The sequence below is a fragment of the Camelus bactrianus genome, chromosome 3 (genome assembly GCF_048773025.1).
Source record: "Camelus bactrianus isolate YW-2024 breed Bactrian camel chromosome 3, ASM4877302v1, whole genome shotgun sequence".
In the NCBI taxonomy this organism is placed as follows: domain Eukaryota; kingdom Metazoa; phylum Chordata; class Mammalia; order Artiodactyla; family Camelidae; genus Camelus; species Camelus bactrianus.
Window position 1 is genome coordinate 64,008,217 of NC_133541.1, and position 26,226 is coordinate 64,034,442.

The window sequence follows — 26,226 nt, forward strand, 5'->3', positions numbered from 1 at the left end:
AGCTAATCTATCTGGTGTTCCTTGCCTATGGTTTATGAGTGTATTAATAGAGTATTTGCCTTTAAATTTAAGTGAGTGGATGTGCATACATCTGAATTAAGAAATGAAATATGGAAGAAGAGGAGAGGAAGGAGAGAGAGGAGGATTAGTGGGAGAAGGAGGAAGAATATAATATTGACAAATTTTTAAAAAGTTCAGGTTGCAAAATTCTCAGTCAAGAGCATATTTAGAGGAACTTCAAATACATCTATAGAGGTAGCCAAGGAGACTTTATATAGAGTTCTGAATTATATTTGCAACACAATTGTTGAAGATGCCAATATTTTTTCTATTTAAATAATTTATTAAAATTGAATAGGTAAAATGTCAAAAAGAAACAAAAACTACACATAAAAAAATCCATTCAAAAATAATTTGAGAATGGTTGATATGGAAAGATCATGGAGGGAAGTAGTAGAAAATTAGAAAGAAAGGGAAGAACCAGCATCCGGTCCTAGAAAACCAGGATACAGGGTTTGGACTCATTCTCTAAGCCAGTGATCTCCAAATGTGGGGTGTGTCCCATTTACAAATGATGAACCAGTGAGGCAGCAAATATAAAACAGGTTTTTAAAATGTATTTTCCAAAACAAAGTCATACGATAAACAAGACTTACAATATAGTGGACACACATAGTAGCACCATGGGTATAATATAGAGATGAATATGTGTATGAGTGTATGTTCAATATTTCTTTCCTAACCAGAACTGCATGATTAACATACAGAAATCAGTGGCATTTCTTTACACTAACAATGAAATATCAGAAAAGGAAAGTAAAGAAACAATCCCTTTAAAACTTGCAAACAAAAAAATAAAATACTTAGGAATAAATCTGGCTGAGGAAGTGAAAGACTTCTATGCAGAGAACTACAAAAACAATGACTAAGGAAATTAAAGACGACTTAAAGTAATGGAAAGATATCCCATGCTCTTGGATTTTTTTTAAATGGTCAAACTACCCAAAGCAATCTACAGATTTAATGTGATCCCTATCAAATTGCCCAGGACATTTTCACAGAACTAGAACAAATAATCCTAAAATTTATATGGAATCACGAAAGACCCAGAATTGCCAAAGCAATACTGAAGAAAAAGAATGAAGCTGGAGGAATAACCCTCCCAGACTTCAGAAATTACCACCAGGCCACAATAATCAAAACAGCATGGTATTGGTACAAAAACAGACACTGGTACCAAAAAAGTGGAACAGAACAAAGAGCCCAGAAATAAACCTACAAACCTTTGGTCAATTAATATTTGACAAAGGAGGCAAGAACACACAATGGAGTAAAGACAGTCTCTTCAGCAAATGGTGTTGGGAAAACTGGACAGCTGCATGTACATCAATGAAGTTGAACACTCCCTCACACCATACATGAAAATAAACTCAAAATGGCTTAAAGACTTAAAAATAACACAAGACACTATAATCCTCTTAGAAGAAAACGTCAGCAAAACATTATCTGACATGAATCCCAGCAATGTTGTCCTAGGTCAATCTACCCATGCAATTGAAATAAAAGCAAAAATAAACAAATGGGACCTAATTAAACTTACAAGCTTTTGCACAGCAAAGGAAACCATAAGCAAAACAAAAAGACAACCTACTAAATGGGAGAAAATATTTGCAAAAGATGAGACTGACAAGGGCTTAATTTCCAGAATATATAAACAGCCCATACAACTTAATAAGAAAAAAAAATCCAGTCCAAAAATGGGCAGAAGACCTAAACAAGCAATTCTCCAATGAAGACATACAAATGGCCAATAAGCAAATGAAAAAACTGCTCAATATCGCTGTCAGAAAAATGCAAATTAAATCTACAATGAGTATCACCTCACACTAGTCAAAATGGCCATCATTCAAAAGTCCACAAACAGTAAATGCTGGAGAGGCTGTGGAGAAAAGGGAACCCTCCTACACTGTTGGTGGGAATGTAGTTTGATTTAGCCATTATGGAAAACAGTATGGAGATTCCTCAAAAGCCTAAAAATAGACCTACCATATGATCCAGCAGTCCCACTACTGGGCATACATCCAGAGGGAACCTTAATTCAAAAAAACACATGCACCTCAATGTTCACAGCAGCACTATTTACAACAGCCAAGACATGTAAACAACCTAAATGTCCATCAACAGATGAGGGATAAAAAAAGTTGTGGTATATTTATACAATGGAATACTACTTAGACAAAAAAATAATAAAATAATGCCATTTGTAGCAACATGGATGGACCTGAAGATTGTCATTCTAAGTGAAGTAAACCAGAAAGAGAAAGAAAAATGCCATATGATATCTCTTATATGTGGAACAAAAACAAAACAAAAACTACACACACAAACAAACTTACTTACAAAACAGAAACAGACTCACAGACATAGAAAACAAACTTATGGTTGCCAAGGTGTAAAAGGGGTGGGAAGGGATATCTTGGGAATTCGAGATTTGCAGATGCTAACTAATATATATAAAATAGATAAATAACCAGTTTTATTATATAGCACAGGGAACAATTCTCAATATCTTGTAGTAACATATTGTAAAAAAAGAATATGAAAATGAGTATATGTTCCTATGTTCCTATATGATTGAAGAATTGTGCTGTACAATTCTGGAGATCATTATTTTAAGTAAATGGGGCAGAAACAATTGAAACTTCTTAAATAAAGGAGTAACAAGATCACAGCAGTGATTTATGCAGACTTCCCCCGTGCCTATGTGTAGAGCTGTCCCAAGTATCATCACCCCAGGGAAACAGAATGGGTCTACCCTTAGAAGTCTTATTTTTCACCACACCCCAATTGTCATAGTCTCTCCTACCTCAGTTGCTGCAAAAGGGTGATTCTGGACTATGTGGCCATTTGAGATCATTTTACAGGGTAAATAATTTGGAATATTATTTCATTAGTACAAAATATTAAGAATGGACATTTTTATCATTTATGCAGGCATTAGATTCAGGCCCTGAGAATTCCAGAGGATAATTGGGCATTTGCCTGTGGAGTAAACTACCAAACTACATCTTGTGCTTCATTCTGGGAAGGGGAGGGAGCTGGCAGTGTTCTTTAGCTCCTGAGAAGGCTACCTCAAGGCAGATTATTACAGGGATTCACCCAGCTTTCTTTTTGGAGGGATTTCAGTCTGTTTTAGTGTAAAAGGCAGGGTAGTGCATGTGTGTAAAGGGGTGTGTGTGTGTGTGTGTGTGTGTGTGTGTGTGTGTGTGCATGAGAGAGAGAGAGAAAGTTACTTTGGCAAAGAAGAGTGAGAAGAGCCTGGCATTTAATCTTAACAATTAGCAAGCTTGGAAAGCCTTTAAATAACAAGAAATGAACATGCTAAACATGTAATAAATTGGCATTTTAATGCTGCTAAAAGGGAATGAATGCAAATACAAAGACCATAAATCCAAGTTATCCTTTACCTTTTATGCTAGATCCAATTAAAACACAGTATTTTAGTAATGTATTATGGAATTAAAAACTAAAAAATGAACATACTGCCATTCCTTATGTTTAAAAACATACTTATTACTTGAAAAAATTCATTATTTAAAAAAATTTTCTATAAATACATGCCATGAAAATGGCTCTTGTATATTTAAAAAATATGGTTCTAAATCTATGGGCCTATGCTGTCCAATAGAGTCACCACTAGCCATAGGTGGCTATTTAAAATTGTTCAAAATTTTAAAATTATATAAAATTAGAAATTTACTTTTTCCATATTATCAGCCACACTTCCAGTACGGCCAGGTGCTACTGTTTTAGACAGCTCCATCACAGCATTGGTTTAGACTAACTTTCATATCTAAAATAAATCTAAAATCAATTTGAGAAATTATAATGATAAAACACGGAAGACATTATTGTCTGTATTTACATTTGTGTGGTGTGCATAAACAACTATTTCAATATTCAAAAAAAGACTACTACATTTATTTTTATTTTATAGATACTGAAATGAAACCATTTTGATAGGCATTTTACATATCAAAATGGAGCTGTAGATAGTAACAAGTTATTGTCATCCATGTGATTAATTCACAATGCATACCATTTACAATAATGGAATTGCTACAATGGTCTGTCATCATTCATTCAATTAAACATAGAAATAATACATTTCACAAGTATAAAAATTAATATGCATTTGGCAGTCTATCAAATTAACTCATAATCATCATGAATTTCTCAATTAGAACTGTAAACCCTTGCCTTACTCAGAATAATATTAACAGAATTTTTGAAACAAAAGTATAAAATAGATCTTTTAAAACACATCTGTACTAAGTTTGATAAGTAATTATTATAATTAGTGCTTTTGGTGAACATTTTATTAGAGCAGTTCAGTTTGCTACTGATTAAAAAGCCCATCTAAAATGGGTAGATTTACGTTAAACAACGTTTAAACATATGATATCAAACATAGGACCAAAAAGATAATAGGATTTGATTTAAGGAGGAGATATCTGTAGTTTAGCTCTGGTGGGCTTTAGGTATAATTTCACTATATATTTCAGCCCTAGTGTATTTAGGTATCATTTAACCCAACCATGAACTTTTACAGATGAAGTGATTAAGATGCAAATATAGATGTATCAATTAAGTGGCAGAACCAAAAATAAAGCCCAGTTTTCCAGAGTACCAAGGCAAGGGCAAGGCTCTTTCATTTTTGTACTCATGTCAAAGGAGCTGAAAAAATGTGACATTAGCTTAGCAAAAGCAAATAGAATCCAATGCCTTGTCTTATCATTAACCATTTGAATAAGGAACACAGTAACTTCCAAGGTTACACATAATTCCTATCTGACATTCATGAGGATAGGAATAAACGTCCACTAAACTGCACATAAATCATTATAGAATAACTCTTTTAGACATTAACAATTAGAGTAGTAGTCAAAATGACAACGATAAATCCAAAGTCTTGACTTAGCACATAAGACCCTGAATGATCTGGATCCAGCCTAAATTCTACTGTTTACATAGCAACATATAGCTTTCCTTTATTTAGTCAGTAGAGTTTCAATCCAACACACATTTACTATAGTCACCTACTATGTATCTTGAATTATTCCAGGCATTAAGGTTGGTCCCAGAAAGGAGGCGTTATTATTATCTTTAAGGAACTGAGAAAGATGAAGAAGGAAATCTCCCAATTCCTTGAGTATACTAATTTTGTAATAAAAGAAAATAAACAATTGAAAAAAGGTAGTAAGAAATGTGACCAATACCTTCACTATGGAAATACTTAAGATGGGGTCAGTACGGGCATTAAAGAGATAATCCATGGTTTGAATTTCAAATGATGATCGTTAGCATGGCAAAGAAGCCCAAGAAGGGTGCTATAGATGGAGAAGCCAGCCCAAATCTCTCCTGAGGCTTAGAGCCATTTATCTAATTGCCTCCTCCACATTTTTTAGATGTTTCAGTTTCTTCAAACTTAACATACATAACTGAATTGATAACCTACTATTTTGCTCATTTCTGAATTTCTCTTGCTACTCTCTAGAAGAAGCTAGACGTCTGGGGTTATCCTGACTTCTCTCACATATGGCACTTCTATTCAGCTGCCAAATACTTCCAATTCAACCTCCCAAGGGTCTTCCAAATCCATTTGGTCCACAGCTTCACGCTCACTAATCTTATTCAGGTTCCTATCATTCTTTACTTGGATGACGGCAATTATCTGCTAGTAAACCCCTCTTCTAATGTTACCATTCCTCTGTCCATTTTATGAAGAGTAACATTTTAAAAGGCAAATATGGATATATCACCTTCTTGCTTAAAAATCTTTTGAAAGCCCTTCACTGCCCTGAATAATATGAGCTCTCATCTGAGAGTTGATCTCTCAAACTTATGTCAGGAACACTCTTTACTATGTACCAGTAAACTTTTTTCAGTTTCTCCAGTTCTTTCTGCCTCTGGAATCTCTACATTTGCTAGTCCCTCGGCCTGAAATCTCACCGTCACCTTTTTATCCTTTTGTGGAAAACTCCTATTCAACTTTCAGGACTCAGCTTAAATGTCACCTCCACCAGTAAGTACTCCCAGACCCTCCAAATCTAGGCAAGATAGCCATCTTCTGTCTTCCTGTAGTTTTCTTGACTTCCTTTGTCACAGCATTCATCACCTATTTTTGAAATAACTACAAGTAGAGAAGCAGGACCTAATTTATGTTGTCCTCTGCTGTAGCCTCTGTGCCTGGCATGTAAAACAAGCTCAGTAATTATTAAGTGGAAATTATAATTTCTGGGACACATTATCTTAAGATGAATAAGTTAGTGTAGTAGATTAGGTTTGAGTACTCTCTGTTTTAAACTCCTGATTCTGTGATAGAGATTAAAGGTATCTTAGGATCATAAATTGAATATGACAGTGCTTTACTTCACAGATTTCTACTGTACTGTTTCTTTTATACATTAGACTGTGAGCTGTCTGGGGTCAGTGTTCACTTCTGATTAACCTCTGTACTACCCCCCCCCCCCATAAATACTCAGTCTTTATCAGATGAATAAACATTAAACATACGAAGTAGGAAATAGAGTATTTTCCCCAAATCTCTTATTTTAAATTTCTCAAAATTACAATTACAGGCATCTCTCAGTATCCATGGGGTGTTAGTTCCAGGAGTCCCTGCCGATACCAAAATCCAGGGATGCTCTAGCCCCTGTGTAAAATGACATAGTGCACTTGGACCTCCATATTCACAGATTCAGCCATCTGTGGATTCAAGCAACTGCGGATGGTCCTCAGAAGGTTGAATCCAGAGATGTGAAACCCTTAAAGGAGGGCCAATTGTGTATTTATTGAAAAAACACATGTATGAGTGGACTCATGCATTTCAAACCTATTGTTTTCAAGGGTCAGTGAAACTTGAATGCACTGTGAAACACCAGATTCAGGAATATCCTAACTGTAGCAATTTTTAAATAAATAATTTCTTTGAAGTATGTGATATGGAGCACCTCTTCTTGCCTCTACCATTTCAACTAGAAGTCTTCAGATCTCAGAAGGCAACTTTTTCTGAGGCTAGCACAGCCCTTATTTTATTGTTTCCTTTGAGTAGAAAAGGAATGGGACCATTCAACCGGCAATAAATGGTAGATAAAATTGTGACTACTCCCGATTTCCCTCCACCCTCAGCTGCTATTCTCTAAGTAGGCTGAGCATTAAGGGAACAGAGAGCCACTCTAGAGAATAAATGACATGTCCTGTTAATTGGGTGTTCTAAGCAGTTGGGACACTGGACAAAACTGGGGCTTTGTTAGATCAGGAGAAAAGAATACACTGATAACAGGATAGGTATCAGTCAGACTAGAAGGGAGGAAGCAGGAATGTGAGAAGGAAAATTACGAGTTTTGGTGCTATTGAGCATGTATTCCTTACACATGAAAGCATCTGATACACACAGATGTATATTTATAAATACTGTCAATCATATTTACTCCTGGATAAAACTTTTTGTTCACTACCAAACTGTATTTGTATGTGTTTGGCTATGCTAAGTACTTAAGTTATATTCTGCTAAAAGAAAATATAAATTTAATGATATAATGTTAGAGATTGAGCATAATCCAGAAACTAAGACTCATTTCTCTTCCTAGACATCTCAGAATGTTCTTTCTCTGTATATGTAAGAAGACTCTTAAGTGCATCTCTTTTGGCTCTGCTATCAACTGGCACTAGCACATGGGAGACTCACCTAACTTCCTTAGATCCCATATGTAAAGTGAGGCACTTCATTACTTCACTTATAAAGTTCTGTGTGCACACATCTGATAAATTTATCATGCTCATAAGAGAGATAAGAATTTAGCTTCATGCATTCTGACATGTTTATAGTATCAACCTTTAAGTATAAGTATGTAGATTTATTTATTCTTGTAGCAACAGTAGCAGAGTACCCATGCCTTTAAAATAAAGAGGTTACTGCATTGCAAAGATATTTAAAGTCAACAAGTTAAATAAAACAACTGTTTTCAAGGTAAAATTTAAATTTTTTTAAAAGTAAGGGATTTTTCACATTTTTCTGTCTCTTTTCTAGTCAAACAAATCAATCCTTAGACAGGCCTGCGGAAAAGCTGGAATTTTTTTTAACCTTCTTTAAAACCATTAGTTCTGATTAGCACAATATCTTATATTTAACTATGTGTTGCATTTATCAATAGATTAATGGCAGGATAAACTATTTTTACCCTAACAAGAGTTAGTTCTATTTTCTTTCTTTTTCAAACTCTTCCAAACTGCATTTTCAAACTGCTTTGTTTATTGATCAACTCCTAAGAATATATCTCATTGGTCATGGACTATTAATCAGAGTGTGCTTACAGGCTAGTTATTTCCTGTTGATCTACATTCCTATTTGACATAAGGATAAGGATGCATGAGTGTTTCTCATGAACCGGAGGTGAACAAGTGGAACAGAGTGGTTTGGATTGGAGAGTGTATTCCACCTGAGAGAGCAAAGAGTATATAACTGTTTCTCATGAACCATAGCAAAGACTGAGACAGAAGGTCCAGAGTCAATTCAGATCTTCTAGAAGAAGACCGTGTGGAGAGGCATGGTGACCCTTCCTCCCGAAATAAGGAGAAACTACTGGCTTCCAAAGGGAGAGAGAAGAAATAAGTGTTTGGCTGAAGGAAAATGTGTTGTTTATGTCATGGGGACTACTGCAAAAATTTCCAGTAGTTTCAAATGTACTCCAAGAAAAGGAGGCAACATGAATCACCCAACCCAGAAAGAATCAGCTGTCAACACTGGTCAGAGCCAGAGGTGGTCAGTTCTCAATGGCTGCCAGTCCTCGCTCAGGTGCTGCTTCAACACCACCCTGACCTTAATGCCTCCTCTCCCACCACAGCAGATGAGATCTTGGGAGGGTGTGGGGAGAGTTGGGGAGGGGTGGGGGGAACTGGCCAAATGATAGGATAAAGGGAGAAGCTGACTGAACTTTCTATCTTTACCAGGCTACTAAACTCAAGGATCCTGAAACTAGTTAAGGGAGATAGTCTTTTTAAAATTAAGTAAGATTAAAAATCGGGTTCATCAGTCACACTATTTCATATTCCAAGGGCTTAATCACTGCATGTGGCTACTTGATTGGACAGCGCAGATCAAGAACATTTCTATAAGCAAGGGCTCTAGATGTACTAGTAACTGAGGATTTTGCTTATCTGTTTGTTCCTAAAAGTCACCAGGAGACATTTGTTATTATCTGAGTGTAAGCAGAAAGCTTGATTTCATAGAGCAGGGTTAAATGGCCAGAAGTAGAAAAGAATAGTTGATCTTCTGATCTCTTGAGTTATAGGTCTTCCGTGTACCAGTTATATATTTAGGCAACGCCCCCTCTCGGCCCTATTTAAAAGTATCCATTGTTATTTGAAATAATAAAAATCAAATGTAGTGTTTGTGACTCTATCTCCCTCCATACGCTTTTTTCTTTTTCTTCTTGGAAAATTTTAGATAGAGTAAGAAAAATATTAACAGCCAGTCAGGGCATTTAAACCAAATAAAATAATGACATTTGTAATTCTCAAAATATATCCCTAAAAATAAAAGTGTTACTTAAAAGGTGTAAAAATAGTATTTTTATAGGACTGAAAATTTAAAAATTTACAAATCTGTGTTTTTCAAACTCATGAATGTCTTGATAGTAATACAGTATATAGTTACAATAATCTAGACATTACTATAAATAATTCACGTGCTTGAAAATCTTGGATCCTGATGAATTCTTGCAGTCACTCCAATTTTCTTTTTCGCCTTGTGAATAACTCAGACAGAAGGTGATTAGATTTAGTCCACTAAGAAACACATGTGTTCTCTTTTTATCTACTACTTTCCTAAGATTTCATGTGACATATTAAAAACATAAAATAATCTGAAATACTTCATCACAAACAGCAACCCTACAAAAACATTCTTAGCACATTACTCCATGGGGAAATAAGTGTAATCTTTCTACTGAAAACATGGCAAATTCACAAATAGTGCTTTTGCAGGTGTTTTAAATGGGAATAATGTTGCTTATAAATCTTCAGGAAAATGATGCATGTTAGCACTGGGGCACTTTAAGTTCAACCCCTCCTTTGACAGATATGGAAATTGAGGTCCACTGTCACTGGCCTTCAGTAGCAGCCTAACTTTACCTAGGGACCGTTTAGAATGGGAAAAATGAAATTCATGCACTGGCTCTGGCATGTATTTGCTGGCAAATTTGGGCAAATTGCCTAACATCTCCAGATTTCATATTCTTCCCATGTAAACTGAGAATAACAACAGAATCCCTACTTCATAAATTTCTTCTAAGATAGAATATGTTTGTAATATATACAGTTTATGTTAGCAATCATTCTTCTTCTCATTTAGTGCTTTAATGTTTCTATGATCACCTGCTTGAATCACATGGCAGAGTGACTATCATAAGTCACTTCCCTTCCTCTGTGTGACCTCAGCTCACGGATGCCAGTGCCTCAGATGTTGGCAGCCCAGGGATGGCTTGCTGAGCTATTTTTCCCGAAGGAGACCCTTACTGCCAAAGTAGGTAGGATTAAGGTACAGTCCAACCTCAGTTACATTTGCTTCCAGATTCCCCTTTCACATTTGCATGCTTGCCCCCACAGCAGAGGAATTTCTCTCAGTCCCAAGCCCTCCCCTGTTTCCTAACCCCAAATAAGTGACAGATTTTTCAAGGAAAATGAGGAAACTCATTTTCTTATACATGAGTTTTGTGTGCAGGACTCTGGCAGAGACTGTCAGTCAAGAAACAAACTGGAGCCAAATCAATAGAACCAGAACAGAAAGGGAGAGGAAGCTGAGACCGAACTGGCTGTAGAAGAGAGGGAAGTGGAGCTGGTCTAGATTTAGCCTCCAAAGTACAAGACGAATTCTGATGTTTTCAGGCAATCATCAGGAAACACCACAAGGGTGGGATATACAAATCTGGTCAGGAAACACACCCTCATTTATTTAACAAACACACAGGAGGCTGAAACAGTGCTGATGGGCCCCTGCAGAGATGCAGCAGCAGCCAGTATACTGGTTCTAATTTCAGAAGCTAGAAAAGAGTAGTCCTCACGTCCCATGTTGGTCTTTGCCTTGACACACTTCAGTCCAATTTTAAAGCTTAGGTTTTGGAACTCAAAGGTTTTTCTGTGGTTCAACCAATGTAATTTTCATAAGGTAATGGATACTCCAAGGCGTATCTGATCAAATGGTAGAAGAAGAGTTGTGGAAAATATTAGCGGAAATAAATGCATCCATCTTATATGTGAACATATATCCCACTATATCAGAAGCTCCAAACCGGCAGGCAAAGCACAACACCAGAAGATAGGTGGCGATATGCAGATAAGAACTGAGGTAGATAAAATTCATTCTGGAACATCAGGCTCCTTGCTACTCATCTGCATTCACATTTCTAAAAGAAGAAGGAAAATAGAACTTACGGAACAAGTCAGGGCTTTGGAAGTTATTACATTACGGATACGTGCTTCTGTATTCCATATTTATCAGCAAAACCTGTTAATGTTCATGTAAAAAAGGCAATAACTTACTGGCCCCCAAGGTGAGTCTTTATTACCAACCCTCAGAGAGCTTGGTATCAGAAAGACTTGGAAGACACTCTGTGTACATGGTTGCATTATATTCCTTGGTGCTAACTTTATGTGTGGATGGCTTGCCTCAAATGTCTCACCTCTTGGCTTCTCGACATCTTCTGCTTTAACAATATTTTCCCATATCCTTAACTCAGATGCTGTGTCCCAAGATCATCACTAGACCTGTCATCAGCAGCAATCTGCCACACTACAAAAATTTCCATTTCTATCATCTATTGATGGTACCTCTTACCCTTTCAAATCCCATAGCTCCACTGCAACAAGTCAAGGTCTCCAAAATGATCTTGGCTCCATAATTTTGTCACTGTCCATTAGTTGCGTCCTGTCTTTAATTTACTAACTCAGATTCTATAATTCATCATTACAATTGGTACAAATACGTTAAACTGTATTGCCCTTTCATCCCTTCATTATGTTTATCTCATAGTGATAGCTGACCCCTAGAAATTTCTCCCTTCTCCACTCCAGCTGCCTGCCACTGACTATAGCTGAAAGAAAATCAGGTTCACTGATTATATTCATAAGCTTAATTTTCAATAGATGCTAATAACTACAGAGATTCTACTCTATTTCCCTTAATGAATTAACTGTCCTACTCTCTCTAGTGACTGTTTCATACCTTCTTCTATTTTTCATAACCACCATGCTCCAATCTCACTCACTGCTTAGTTGATGACCTTGGCTCAAATTTCATCAAAAATACCAAAATCCTCAAACATGGTCTCCTTCCCTACTAAAATGGGAGGAAACCAATCTTTCCTTCCACTTATATTTTGTACCCCATCCCCTATTAGTTCTTTCATATTTCTCTTTCTCTTGGCATCATTATCTCCTATCATCAGGTACAACAGCTACATATTCTGTATAAAATTCATATGCTCTAGTATCTCCTGTGCTTAAAATTGTCCCCTCATTTCTCATTTTCCCTTCTAATAAATATTTTGCTTTGCATCCTACTAACAACACAGTTCTCAGCCTTGCTTCTGTTTTTTTCTATCACCGTAAAATTGCTTTGTCAAAATGACCAATAACCTACATTATACCAAATCCACTGGGTACGTCTACATTCCCATTTTACTTGGCATTTCATACCTGTGGACCATGCTCCTGTGGCTTCTCTCTCTTCCTTTGGCTTCATTGTCATCTCACTCTCTTGATTTTCCTTTATGACACTGCTTTCTTCTCAGTTTCCTTTACTTTCTCTTTTCTACCCATCTCTACCTGGAACCTCTTTTGTTCTTCATATACCCTCTCTCCTTGGATAATCTCAAGTGCCTGTTAAGTTTTAAGTACCACTACTATGCAGATGACTACCAAAATACACCCCCAATATCTCTCCTGAGTTGGATCTAATGGATCCAACAGCCTACTCAACTTTAATGCTTGGATGTCTAATAGTAAACTCTCCTTATAGAGAGTTCTCCTTGAAGCAGGTCCTTTCATACTCTTCTCCCTATTAGAAAAAGGTACTAATTTCTAACTGATTTTTGGAATAAACTCTCAAGAATACCAAGAATACCTCTAGTTCTTCTCTTTTTTTCATTATCTAAATCCAGTCCACAGTCCATCAGCAAATCCTGTTAATTCAACCTACAATTATGTCTGCCTTTGAATTTATATATATATATATATATATTTAGATGTATGCATAATTTTAAATTTCTCTTAACGCCATTGTCACCACCATAATCTAAATAATCTTCTTTTATCTGGACACTATTTTAGACTCCTAAACTTTTCCCTCTGTTCTTCTTTTCACCCTTCCAACACATTTTTTTCCTAAGAAACTCAGAATAATCTTTAAAAAGATAAAGCATTATGTAATTTACCTGTAATTTATTACTTCCCACTTAAATTAGAACAACATTTAGACTCTTCTATTAGAACCACATCTGAACTCCTACAATGGCTGAAAATGTCCTGCAGTATCTGGCCCTGCTTTCCTCTAACCTCACCTTGTATCACACCCCTTGCTCGCTAAGCTCTGTGTATCCTCTTTTTTATCTAATATGCCAAGGAGTTTTCCATATCAGGTCCTTTTGTGTGCTTTAATTATGCCTAGAATGTCTTCTATTCCTATTTCCAGTGGCTGGCTACATTCTTCCAAGTTTCAGATAAAAGGTAGTTTGTTCTGAGAGGCTTTGTCTGACTATTTCTTTAAATGCTTTATTGAGCCCACCACTAGCACCATGATCAGTTACTTTAGCATGCCATCTAGTTTTGTTTTCTTGTAAAGATTTATCATGTTCAATAAATATCTTGTTTAGTTTTGCTTCTTCTCCACCTACTAGAATTTTATGAAACAGCACACTGATCCCTTCTCAGCATTTAGTATAGTGCCTGATATAAATAGGGAGCCAGATACATAAGTTTTTGATGTTAAACCTATGTCCATAACCGTATTTTTAATTCACATACCATTTTTTTTATTAAAATTATTTTTAAAAATATCTAAACATGTCTTGCAATCAGTTCCTCTCACTCGGAATATTACTGTACAACTAATTAATTGCACATCTTTGAAAATGTTCCTCTTGTGGTTTGTTTTCCATAGCAGCCAGAGTTAAAATTATAGATACATTTGTACAATATTTGATTATATTTAATTCACTCCAGCAAGGTGCAGTTTACATGTTATGGGTTTTTGCTTGCTTATGGTTCCTAACATCCTGCGCAGTGCCTGATATCTAAAAATTCTCAATAAATTTTTAAAGAATAAATGAGAGGCATAATACTCCCTGATTTCAAATGATATCACAAAGCTATAGCAATTAAACCAGTATGGCATTAGCATAAAAACAGACATAGAGTTAAATGAAGCAGAATAGACAGTCCCAAAATAAACCCACACATATGCAGTTAATTCATTCACAACAAAAGAGCCAAGAATATGCAATGAGGAAAGAATAGTCTCTTCAGAAAGCAGTGTTAGGGAAATTGAACAGCCATATGCAAAACAGTGAAATTGGACCACTACCATACACTATACACAAAAATTAACTCAAAATGGAATAAAGACTTGAACCTAAGGCCTGATAGTGATTACTGTAATTACAAAATATATAGTATATAAAATTATATAATATAATTTATAAACTTATAATAAACTTACATAATTATAATTTATATTATAAAACCCCTAGAAGAAAACATAGTTGGTAAGCTCCTTTGCATAAATTTTGGCAACATTCTTTGAATTTGACAACAAAAACAAAAGCAGCAAAAGCAAAAATAAACAAGTGGGACTATATCAAACTGAAAACCCTCTGCACAGCAAAGGAAACCATCAATAAAATGAAAAGCCAATCTAGGGAATGAGAGAAGATATTTTACAATCATTTTCCTATTAAGGGGCTAATATCCAAAACATACAAAGAACTCAGACAACTTCAAAAGCAAAAAGACAAACAAACAAACAAACAAAAAAACCCAAAAACAATTTGATTACAAAATGGACAGACGATCTGAATAGACATTTTTCCAAAAAGACATACAGATGGCCAGCAGGTATATGAAAGATGCTCAACATAATTAATCATGAGGGAAATGCAAATCAAAACCATAATGAGATACCACCTCACACCTGTCAGAATGGCTATTATTAAAAAGACAAGAAATAACAAGTGTTGGTGGGGATGTAAAGAAAAATGAACCCTGTGCACTCTTAATGGGTATGTAAATTGGTGCAACCATTTGGAAAATAGTACGAAGTTTCCTCAAAATATTAGAACTAGAACTGCCGTATGATTAAGCAATCCTGCTTCTGGGTATATATCCACAGGGAACAAAATCACTATCTCAAGAGCCATCTGTACCCCCAGGCATTATTTACAATAGCCAAGATATGGAAACAACCTAAGTGTCCATCAGTGAATGAATGGATAAAGGTGATGTGGTATGTATGCGTATATGTGTGTGTGTGTGTATGTGTGTATATATATATGTGTATATATATATACACGTATATGTATATATGTGTGTGTATGTGTGTGTGTGTGTGTGTGTATATATATATATATATACACAATGGAATATTATTCAGTAATAAAGAGAATGAAATCTTGCCATTTGTGACAACATGGATAGACCTAAAGGGCATCATGCTAAGCAAAATAAGTCAGAAAGAGAAATATAAATACCATATTATCTCTCTTATATGTGAAATCAGAAAAAAAAAGTAATAATAAACTAAAAAACTCAAGCTCATAGAAACAGAACAGATGAATGGTTTTAAGAAGCAGGGGCAGGGGATGGGAGAAAAGGGTGAACTGTTTTTTGTTTCTTGTTTTTAGTTTAAATAAACTGAGTAACAAATTAAGCCCAGCAGTTTAGGGAAGGGTAGGGAAACAGTGAAACCAGACCAGAAATCAAGGGGATTGTGAATGGAGGCTCTACTAGTTTAGGGCAGAGCAAAACATGTCTCTAGAGCAATTCTCAAAATTCAGTAGAGTTTAAGTACTGACTTCTTGGGGAAAAAAAACAAAGGGAAAAAGAAAAGAAAATGTAGTTTATTTTTGGCTTTTTCCCCGCTGGTGTGAATCAGCAATGACATGTAAATTTCTGCTGGTGAGAGACATTCCACGAGTGTAGTGTAGTACGTATTATACAATAATAGGTAACATTCTATATTAACTAGCAGATCCATGCATGTTTCACCCTGAAAAAGCCAAAAGCCCTCCCCGCCAAAGTTATCTATTTATATCTACATCTTTACATAAAATGCAAACATGGGTTATGATAAAGGAATTCTTTCCTTTTTAGAGATAAATTTACATAGTCAGTTTTCCAGATCATTTAACTTACGGTTCTATTTATATAATTTAGTTACCCCTAACTATTCAGAAATGTGTGACATGACCTTAATTCCAACCAATTCCAATTTTGTCTTAGTTGTAGGTATGTCTTAGTACACTACAAGCAAGCTCTAGGCATAACTACCACATAGCTGACATTCCCACAAGTTCACTTCAACATTCATTCTCAGAGATAACACAAAACAGGAATAAATCCACATAACACACTAAAGAAACTGGCTATTCCATATACCTGCATCACAGAATTATCCAGAGATCAAAAAATGAGAGGAAATTTTTCCATGCTTTTTCCTAGAAGAAACTACTTACTGTCTGTTAAAATTTTGCCCTATTACCTCCTAGAATATTTATATCAACTTTCTTTGGAAAAGCAAGAATTAACCTTGGGCTCAAGGACCAAATGTGTCTTCCTTTTTTCTTACCATAGTTTCTTGTACCTTTTAATCTCAGAGTGAAAATATAATCTTTCAGAAAGGGGATGTACATAGTTACTGTACAATTACAGTCATTTACTACTCTCTGATTATGTAAAAGTAAACGTACAAGTGGGATATCATAAAAGGTACAAGAGGGGTGCTTACCGAGGTGACACATCGTTGTCCAAAGTACTATTTTTTTTGGCCACTGGGGACAGTATCTCTGAGAAAGTACTTGAGCAGCTTCCTTGCTGGAGGAAGAAATTCACTACTTCCTATGTTCTGAAACATAGGTCTTTGAAAATCAAGCTAAAAAATGTATAATTTAAAGGGATATTTTAAGATTTGTGTCCCTGTAGAACAAGTCAGTTACAAACCTACTTCCTTCGTATTTATTATGAACACTGCACCTCATTTCAGAAGAGATCTGGACATCATAAAAATCTGAGTCACAAGATGTCCTGACACAAACATTTAGAAATCTAGTAACTTCTGATTAAATGATGGTTTTAAGAGAAAGGAAATAATAATGACAGATTAAGTTCTGTCTTTAACCATGAGTGTCCCTGGAGTAAGACCAGCAGTACTGCCAAGAAGCCACAGGTGTTTAGCATCAGAGAGAGAAAAATATAATTTTGGGGGCACAATGACAGTTCTCTGCCTCCACTAATGTGCTCTATGATTACAGGTTAATAGCAGTATAAATACTATAATTACGTTATGTTGGGTTCATTTTTCTTTCAGGTTTACAAAAAGAAAAAAAAAAAAAAACCCTAAAACCCTTTTGTTCTTTTACTTTTAAGGGCATGGTTAAAAGAATGAATATCACTAGTACTTTTGTCTGTTTTCTTCTCTCCACCTGGAATATTTAGTCCCAGGAAATTTCCACCTAAAAAGATCATATACAACTTCTAAAGGCTAATAACTCAAATCACGCTTCCTTCATTACTCTCATCCAATTTCTCAGCTAAAACTGATCTCTTTCTCCCTTGAAAATAAACAGTATCTTTGTTTAAAAATTATTTTGGGATAATTGTAGATTTTCATACAGTTTTAAAAAATAATGTAGATAAATTTCATGCACCCTACACCCAGCTCCCTCAAATGTGACATCTTGCCTAACTAAAGCACAGTATCACAACCAGGAAATAGGCACTGATACAATCCACCAACCTCAGTCAGATCTCATCAGTTTCATATCCACTCATTTATGTTCGTGTGTGCATTTGACTTTATTTGATTTCACCACTTTTGTAGATTCCTTTGACCACCAACACAGTGAAGATGCATAACAGTTCCATTGTAAGAACTCTTGTGCTACATTTTATACCCAAAAACAAATTTTTCTCTTCCTCCCTCCTCAGTCCCTGGCAATCACCAACCCAATCTCCAGCTCTATAATTTTGTCATTTCAAGAATGTTATATAAATCAAATAATACAGTAAGTACTATTTGGGATCAGCTTTTCTCATTTTAGTGTAATTCCCTTGAAATCCATCCGAGTTATATGCGTCAATAGTGGTTCTTTCTTTATAGCTGAGTAGTATTCCATGGCATGAACATGCCACAGTTTGTTTACTCATTCACATACTAAAGGATGTTTTGGTTGTTTCCATTTTTTTTTTTTTTGTCTCTTAAGGAGAAAGTTGCTATGGAAATTCACATACAGGTTTTTCTGTAAACGTAAGTTTTTATTTCTTTGGAATAAATGCCATAAACAAAAAACATTTTAAAGTCAAGGAACTAATAAAAGATAAAATGCTTTTGGAAATGGAAACTTTGAACTCTCTGAGGAACTGAGTAGGTATAAGAAATAGGTGTTGTAGTGTTTTCCTTAAATAGAAAAGTATATTCTTCTTTTATTCTGAAACTTTTCTGTTCTTTATTTTTTTCTCAGTCATGCTGAGAACTTAACCTTACATTATAACAGATTACCAAGACAAGGCTAACTACACCAATGATCATTATTAGTTCAGTATTTGGTAATAAAATATGCTCAACATTTAGACACCAGGTAAACTATGTTGACACCTGACTAGGACATGAAAGCCTTGTACAATTTTCTCTCTTTCTCTCATAAAGTCAATCTTATGATTCGTATTGCTGAAATTTGTAGTATTTTGTATTCATTGTAATTGAATTCATTTTACATGGTATAAAGTATAAAAGTTGTACAACAGATACTATACAATGAACATTTGAGTTGATCAACTTTGGCTCTATTTGGAGACAACAGTGTGATCATAGCAATTTGCTGCACACATACAATCAAAAATTGAGAAATGCAGTTAATCTAATTATTTGCTATGCATTCTAAAGAACATAATATTTTCTTTGACCTTTCTACTGAACATCTGAATTGTCTATTAGCTACAAACAGCCAGAGAGTTACTGCTGATTTTGATGCTTTTAAAGAAGCTTGTCAGCCAAAGTCAGATCCTTTATGCAACAAGTTTTTCCTGAGGAATGTCTGAGGCAATTTTCTAAATGAGATACAATCTTTGCTTTCTAATTTACTGAAAAGAACGAACCCACTCAATGAATGTCCCTTTATCTCACCGCACTTTTATTTTTTGTTCTTATTTTCCATGACTTCTTAACCAATGTGAAAAAGCTACATATTTTGTCTTCTAATTTTGGAAGGTAATCCATGCCATAGACTCCATCCCTTTGTATTCTTTCCTCTCCCTCTTCATTCAGTTTATCCTTTTCTTCCTTTAAATATACAAAAACCTCGTCGTACAAATTTATTTTATTGAGTATTCTTAGCCTTTCTCTCTCTTTTTTAATGCTATTTGGGGGAGGGTAATTTTATTGATTGACTGAATTAATTTAATTTATTTTAATAGAGGTTCTGGGGATTGAACCCAGAACCTCTGTGTATGCTAAGCACGCCCTCTCTCACTGAGCTATACTCTCCCCTCTTTCTCTTTTAATTACCAAATTTCTCACATATGTGGTCCACAGCCTCAAGTTCCACTTTCTTTCCATTTAATCATTTTTCACTCTCTGAAATGCATTTTCCATTCTCACCACTCAGGCTGAAATGATGATCCCACGTTTAACAACCATAGTCTCCTTCTTCCGAAATCAGCATCACTGTCACCTGCATCATCACCAACTTTCTGTCCTCATGCTGCCTGACACCACAGCAACACTGGTTACTGACTCTATTCCCCCTATTTTTTCCCTCAAGGGTATCTAGAAATGTTTGTTGTTTTAGTTCTAAAACATTTTAAAGTTGTACTCTTTCTTCCCCATCTCCATAAATATTTCTAAATGTCTCCTTTCTCAACATATGCTTTTCTTCATGTATTTATTTATTTATTTTAAATTTTGTATCAAAGTGTAGTTGATTTACAATGTTAGTTTCACGTGTACAGCAAAGTGATTCAGTTACACATAAACATACTTTTTTTTTCTTTTCAGATTCTTTTTCATTCTGTGTTATAAGAAGAAATGGAATATAGTTCCCTGTGCTATATAGTAGGTCCTTGTTATCTATTTTATTGATAGTAATACGTTTTAAAACATAAATGAGGTAGTCTTGAAGATGCCATTCAAGAGAAAGTTTTAGGTTTGTGTTCTGTGAACACGGAATAGGGGCCTTACAAGGAACCAAGCACCAAAAGGGACAGTAAGGCCACATTCGTTAAAACATACTTCATTGAATTCCTAGAAGATACTCTTAGTGAAAGAAAGCATCCTTACACAGCTCCAATTAAGTTTTTTTTTTTTTTTTGCTGGCATTAGGGGAAAAAAAAGATTTTGAGAACAAAAAAACTCAGGTAGTGAGTCTGACGCCTCATTCCTCCTAGAGAAAGACGTTAACTGCATACATGGCAGTCTTGAAAGCTTTCAAAATACTTCATTCTGAATATTTGATGTAGATTCATCTTGACCTAAACTTTATTGAAATATAGACTGGAAGGGAATGTTTTGTTATTCTTGAGTGACACTAACTTGCTTTGTAATGATATCCCGCAATCACTTAAAACACTATATCCAGATGTCAGAAATATACTCTCCACAAAGCAACAACAACAAAAAACCAAGCAAACAACAACAAAAAAAACTCTATAAGAAAGCCAAACAAAAACCAAACAAAAAACCCAACAGAACTCTTTCTCCTCCCAAAGAATGATCCAAAGCCCTTTCCATTATTTTGAAAATGAAAGCCATCAGAATGAGATATTGTCCCATGTAAAAGGAGAAAAATACAACCGTGGATATATATGATGTTCACTTTCATCTAATAGAGTTAATATAAATCTTCACAGCTGTAATCCTGAAGAAATGAAATTAAAGTGATGAATATAAACTATCGAAGCTCCTCATATAACAATGACCCCTTTTGGCCTTGGATTTCTTCCCCTACCCCCACCTTATTTTTACATATCCCTGAACATAATAAGCCTGCCACCACTAATGTTATAAAGTAGTAATTGTTCCTAATTGGTAGGGAGGCGACAGACCATTCTGGTAATGTTGTGAAACTCTAAGAAAGGAGGAGTGAGAACATTCACAGGCCCAGCAGTAATTATCCACTAATTTGGCCTGTTTGTGTGGGGACAGCTCATTATAGCCCTTAAGAAACCTCAGAATAAAGAGAGAAAGTAGGTAGGAGGCAAGGTTAAATAATTAGTGTTCAGCAGGTTTTTCTTTTTTTAAAAGACTGAAAGAATAGGATTAAGGGGGGAAATGTGACCAGAGTAACAATTAAGAAATGGTAGAACATTCTGAACTAAGTGAGTTTTATGTTTTTGTGGGAGTAGGGGTATTTAAGAATCCTATAATACGGCATAAAAAAATGACATGTCACTTTTATTACATTCTTTCAATTATGACTCTGATCATCTCTACATTTTATAGTGCCAGTCTCATGCTGAACAAGAGATTTATTCTTATGAGTTCTAAAAAAGATTTTCACAGTTTTCATAAAATAATATATAAGGAAATTTTTATTCTATTTTATCTTAAATGTTTGTAGATTTGTTTTGGGGGTTGAAAATACATTTGTGTGTGCACATGTGTACATAGTATACAGACTTTGCAAAGAAATTGTTATTCAACTATAACTTTGTCAGCAAACTAGAATTCCCAAATTTCTCACATATTTATGTGTGGAGTAGAGATATAAAATATCTCTATTTCAAAAGTAAGCATGCTTACTGTTGGTTGTGAATGTATACACATACACACATATATTTGATAAATAAATAATTTGTATATAAGTGTTTTAAAGATTTTTTTAAGGGCATCATTTTTAAGATTTTCCTTAAAAGAAGCAGTATTTTCTTTCTGCTTATGTGATTGCAATTAAAGTTTTCTGTCCACCTAATAGAAAGTCAGTTGCAATGGATGAACGATTTTAAGTTAAATAAGCTCTATAATTTGATTCACCCAGAAAAGATCTATGTATGTGTTAAATACATACACACTGAAGGACTTTAGGAAAAGTTCTGGAATATTATATATTCTGTCCCGTTGCTAAGTGGTAAGAATATAGTCAACTATAATATAAAAATAGAAGCATGTGACTGACCCAATAGTTTAAACTAGAATATGATATTAATGTAACAAAGATTATACATTTTATCCCTATATGCATCAGATAATTTTACCCTATTGTAATTCAAAATGAACGTCCCTGAACAAAAAGCCAGGTTGGAAATATATTCTGTAGATATGGAGAATTGGAAATTAGTAAAAATTATCACCAGCATTTGAAAAAAATCAAAACATAAGCCACAAGTCCTATCTACTAACGATTAAGCATCGTCTTCATTTATGAATAAAATAACTGCAGCACATGAATGATTGCATTCATTATTGTCATTTTCCTTCTCTTTGAAACATTTTTTGGATCTTTCAATGAATGGCATGTTTTAAACTTCTTAACAATTCCTGAAGCTTATGTAATATGAAACTGGGAAAAGAATTTATTTCTATGCTGCCTTTTCAAACTTTTTCTGTATTTTATTAGACTAGTAGTTTTCCAAATTGTTTTTCGCCAAATCACTTTGAAGACTACCTATAACTCCATATTATTTTTTCAATTGGCCCTTTTACTCTCCTTTAATACCCTCTCTACAAAAATCATTTAAAAATTCCAGCTTGCTTTGTTCCCTAGCATATGAAAAACTATGACAAGTAGAGTCAGAAGTATTTCATTGACCACTTGTCCAAGAACTATTTACTGCTACTGAACTCCAATTTCTATGGATAAAACAAATTGTAATGCTCAGTCTATAGTCTAAGCAACAACAACTTAGAGAATGAGTATTTGAACATATTCATAGATTCTTATGTTTGATAATAATTTAATTTTCCTCTTAAACTAAATGAGTACACAGATTTATTATTATGTTTCATCTGATCCATTTGAATTATCACTGACTCTTATTGCTCAGAATACATTCTCTATCCTTATCGTAATATTTTCATCTGAATACAATCAATGTCATTTTTGCAGTTCTATTTGTCATATTACAGATTATTATTATTAACCAGATGCTAATGCTCACCAAATGTTCTGTATACTCTCTGACAGTTTTCATCCTTCCTTGCAGTTATCATGGAATCATGTGCCTAGTACCAGCTACTGGGCTGAAAGTGAAGTTTTAAGTGGCATTTCCAAAGAAGTTAAGAGAGGATGTTTGTTATCTGCTCTCTATCATCCTCTACTTTGTAGACAGTGGAAAATACATGGCAATATGACAGCAACCCAACATGGAGCAATGTAGAGCAACCTAATTTCCCATTAGAAAAATTAAGAAGGAAAAATTTTCATTATTTCAACCTACAATAATTTTTTTTTTAGTTAAAAACTTTAGGTATTATGGATGTTGAAGACAATAAATACTTCAACTAGTGTAACTAAAAATCCAGATAGAAGAAATAAAAAGATATTTGAAAACTTCTGAGGCAATCACTACTGGAAGGTCCTTTAATCCAGAAAGAAGGAATCACAAATGAAGAGGTGACCTTTTGTTAATAGCATTTCTCCTGGCTGGAATTTTTTGGGGGGAGCTGATGAGCAAGAGACGAAGAATATACTCAGGTGACTAAAACAAAGAGGCAGTAAAACTGGTGGATCTTTTTGCAATCTCAACGGCCTGGAAAGACAAAATTATAGTCTAGAGCTGTCTAGGCAACAAATGATTTGAAGAGTCAAGACCATGGAGAAAAAAGACACATGGTTTTCAAGGGGCAATAAGATTAATAATGAGATGACTTCTTAATAGAAATGATAGATGGCAGAAGACAAAGGACTGCCATATTTAAAGTACTACAAGAAAATAGCTGCCAACCTGGAATTTTATACCCAGCTTCACCATCCTTTAAACGTGAAAGTTAAGACACTAACAGACAACCACAAATTGAAAGAATTTGTCACCAGAAAACCAAACTAAAAGAGATGTAAGTGAAGGTCTACAAGCAGAAGGAAAATGATCCTAAAAAAACACATGGAAATGCAGAAAGGGATAAAAAGTAATGTAGAGAGGTAGAGAGTCAATATATAGGTAAATATACATAGATATTGACTGTACAAGATAATAAATTTAATATTATGCTCAGTCCAAACTATATGCCGACTTAAATTCACAAAAACAACAAATATTGAAACGGTGGGAAGTTGACTTAATGTGTTCAGATTTCATTATATTTTCTCATACATAGTATAGGTACATTTATAGTAGACAATAATGAATCATTAACGTGTGTTTTAATCTGTGGTGAAAATAATGTCTAAGTAATACTGAAAAATAAAATAAAAATTATTCAATCCAAAATAAGACAAGAATAAAAACAACTTATAAGTAGCTTGACAAATGGAAAATGAATATAAGCATACCTCAGAGATACTGTAGATCTGGATCCAGACCACCACAATAAAGTGCACAGTAAAGTGAATCACACAATTTTTTTGGTTTCCCTGTGCATATGAAAGTATGTTTACATGATACTGTAGTCTATTAAGTGTGCAAGAACATTATGTCTCAAAAACATACAAACTTTGATTAAAAAATACTTTATTGCTAAAATATGCTAACTGTAATCTGAGCCTTCAACAAATTATGAATTTTTTGCTGGTGGAGGAGTCTTGCCTTGATGTCGATGGCTACTGACTGATCAAGGTGACAACTGCTGAATGCTGGGGTGGCTGTGGCAACTCCTTAAAATAAGACAACAGTGAAGTTTGTTGCATTGACTGAGTCTTCCTTTCATGAATTGTTTTGGGGGGATGAGAACACAGGATTTTGTCTCTTAACAACATTCATGTTTAATATACAGAAGTGTGTGTTATATTGGTCATGTTTCATATTAGATTATCAGTGCTTTTTCATCTGCAAGTTTGTAGTAACTTTTGACTGTCTTTGCCCAATTACTTTCCTCCTCCCAAGCCCATCTCTGGTAACCACAAAGCTGATCTCTTTTTCTATGAGTTTGTTAATGTTTTCTTGTTTGTGTTTGAAATATAATTGATTTCTAACACTATATTACTTGCTGTTATATTTGCCTTTCTCTGTGTGACTTATTTCACTTAGCATGCTATCTTCTAGGTCCATTCATGTTGTAGCAAATGGCAAGATTTCCTTCTCTTTTATGGTTGAGCTATACACACACACACACACACACACACACACACACACACACATCTTCTTATCCACTTATCTGTTGATGGACACTTTGGTTGCTTCCATGTCTTGGCTCTTGTGAATAATACTATAATGAACATAGGGGTGCATATATCTTTTTAAGTTAAATTATAATTTTCTTCAGATACAACTACTGTGTGATCCAGCAACTAGCAATAGTGTAATTGCTAGTTCACAAAGTAGTTGCATTTTTAATTTTTTGAGACCTCTATACTGTTTCCTTAATGGCTGCACTAATTTACATGCCCACCAAAAGTGCATGAAGGTTCTCTTTTTTCCACAGTCTCGTCCACACTTGCTATTTGTTGTCTTTTTGATAATAACCATTCTGACAGGTGTGAGGTGATATTCATTGTGGATTTCCCTGATGATTGATGATGTTGAGCATCTTTTCATGTGCCTGTTGGCCATTGTTGTTTTCTTTGGAAAAATATTAAGATTCTATGCCCAAGTTGTTAAAGTTTGATCATGAGATTACATCAAATTAGTCATATCTTCAAGTTTCACTTCTAATTCTAGTTCTCTTGTGTTATTCCCACCATATCTGTTGTGACTTCATCCACTGAAGCCTTGAATCCCTCCAAATTATCCATGAGGATTGGAATCAACTTCTCTCAAAATCCTATTAATGCTGATATTTTTACCTCTTCTCATGAATTATGAATGTTC